At 37.2% G+C, this 2500-nt stretch overlaps 1 protein-coding gene across 6 annotated transcripts in view; it reads left to right on the top strand.

Moving 5' to 3' along the window:
- Window positions 1-2500, top strand: part of LOC137975345 (uncharacterized) — a 20221-nt gene that overhangs the window by 10530 nt on the left and 7191 nt on the right. For 2 of the 6 annotated variants that reach the window (XR_011117565.1, XM_068822436.1), the window contains exon 2: window positions 511-645. The exons of 3 other annotated variants lie outside the window; for them this stretch is intronic. The gene's annotated coding sequence lies outside the window, so the exon portion shown is untranslated. Of the gene's footprint in view, window positions 1-510; window positions 646-1979; window positions 2091-2500 lie in introns of those variants that run through there. One more of the 6 variants, XM_068822439.1, reaches the window with a different exon arrangement.

The following is a 2500-nucleotide window of genomic DNA, read 5'->3' as shown; positions in this document are numbered from 1 at the left end:
CGATCTCTGGCTAAAATGATTAAAAAACTACGAGCTTTCGACTGCCCGAACTGTAGTCTTCGACGGGTAAAAAAAAAAAAAAAATTAAAATTAAAAAATTATAATTTTTATTTTTTTACCCGTCGAAGAGTGCAGTTCGGGCAGTCGAAAGCTCGTAGTTTTTAATCATTTTAGCCAGAGATCGTTTTTTAAAGTTTCACTAAATTAAATTAAGTCCCTCTGACGTCAATACGCCTTTGCTGTGATTATCAATGAGAAATTTTGTAACTATCAACTAAATGTTATCTCTTAGTTTACAGAGTGATAAATCAATTCTTACTTTGACTTTACCACCTTGAAAAAAATTGTCATCCGTGATTTGATTTCCTTCTTCAGTCTTCAGTTTCAATACTAAATTTACTGATTATCCCATTCATGAATTTGTAGTTTTGGGGTTGAACATTTCGCCTTTCCAGATTCCACAGTTCCAGCGATCCGGCTTAGCACAGTTTTTGTCCAATCCATATTTAGGTATTGGGTTACGCATAATATGCAAATAGGGTTCCGGAATGTTTTGAAGTAAAGAGCACAAAACATTACTTACGACCACTCTGTCAAGCAAGGACATTCCTGTGATATAGAGAATCTCTGGAAGCATTGAACACGGTACGTACGTGTCACTATTCTAATTAACCCATAAAATAAATTTGTTTTCAAACGTTTGTCAAACGCCTTTCCTCTTTTTTCATTTCTGATTTGATTTAATATACGGATATAATTGAAATTCCGTAGTTTGCAACAATTGAAGCACACAAGCACACAAAAACTGAAAAAAAAAAAACGGAGAGGAAAGAAAGATGTGGTATCAAAATAAAATATTTCCGACTTTGAAGCGATTCATCACCACAGACAGAATGAGACAGGATAATTTTAAATTATGATACGTTTCGGTTCTCACTGAAAACGCTGCTACGCATCGTTTCCTTAATAGGCATCCACAACGACTCATTGATGGCATATACAAATGATTCAACTAAATTTTGTCTGCATTGCAGATGAACTCGGTAAAAATTGTAGATAAGCAGAAAGCAGTCAAACTGTGTTGTTGTGTGTTTTTATGGTTCCTTTAAATGTCGCGTGCTTTTTATAAAGCGCAAATGAGGGTGACATGATAGTGCCATAGCGCTCACGAGTATAACGGGCACCGACGCGTTTAATTCTCTTGCGAAATGCTAATGATCTATGTCTAAGCCATTTCTCATTTTCTGCTTGACAAGGAGAGAAAATCTAATGTTTTGCGAAGGCTTGAAAATGCCCAGATATTCCGAAATCGGCAAGTCCTGCGTCACACTTGTTCTTAGGAAAAGAAAACGCTACAAATATCAGCTCTGTAATCTACGCACAGTCAACTCCCGAATGCATTTTAAAGGTCTATGGTCATAACGCGCAAAAGTGATGTGGTTATATACAGCAGTAAATCGAACTCCAGAGGCTGAAATGGCCTGTGGACAGAAAGATACAGGTTACTTTACCTACAAAAGAAGATTTAAAACTCATGCAAAACAATCTTTAAAACTCAACTATAAAAGGCGTGGTGTCTTAGCAACATGCAGATTATATGTCAGAATCAACCGTGCACAAAGAGCTACGTGATAATTTGTTAAAAAAAAAAAACCCTAACGGCAATGTTTCCGTGACACGGTGGTACGACGTTATGTGTTCTTTTGTTTTTTTAAATCTCCAGTCATTTTTCTCACCATGTACACATGTTTTAAGGCCTCCGTCTCTGAGTTGCTCTTTGTTTATCGTCCTATCTTTGAATTACTGATCAGTTGTGCTTCAATGATTTCGAACAAAAACAGTGGCTTAAAGCGACACCTTTTATAATGCGTCCTCGTGTTTAAAGCAAATTTCCATGCTCCACTCAGACCACTCATGCTCACTGACACGTGCAGCAAGACATTTTTTTTTTAGAAACCAGCATTTGTTCGTTATTTTGCAATCGCTCCACCTAGGGTACACAGATGAATAAAGCTCTTTACGTAGAATCGTTTAATATGTTCTAGTCAGAGAAGCATTTAATCATTTCAGGAACTAAAAGCATTCAACAGGTATACTTATCTGAATTTCAGTTGTTTCGCACAGTCGCGTCGTCTGTCCTTTTTAATTATGCAGAATGATCTAAATTACTCATATTTTACTGCTCCACTTAGCACAAGAAGGGTGTGCTAACCAAGTATGTCGGTGTATTCTTCGCATTCTTGTCCACAGGAAAAAGAGAGAAGGGCGACCGGATTTCCTATCACGACTGCGTTGGTTTGACGAATTACCTTTTCGACCAAGCAACACTGAAAGAATCCAGAAAAAGAAACCAAATATATATATAACAATGCACTTTCTTTGCTTGATTCCTCAAAGACCGCGATTCAATTGTCAGCGTCAAGAGAGACCACCACTAACCAGTTGCCAAATTCTTCCAGTTTGCTTAAAGGGGCTAGGTCACGCTATTTTAGGTAATTTT

This window comes from Montipora foliosa, chromosome 11 (assembly GCF_036669935.1).
Source record: "Montipora foliosa isolate CH-2021 chromosome 11, ASM3666993v2, whole genome shotgun sequence".
Taxonomy (NCBI): Eukaryota; Metazoa; Cnidaria; class Anthozoa; order Scleractinia; family Acroporidae; genus Montipora; species Montipora foliosa.
The sequence above is the reverse complement of the archived record's forward strand: the minus strand, read 5'-3'. Positions and strand labels throughout refer to the sequence as shown.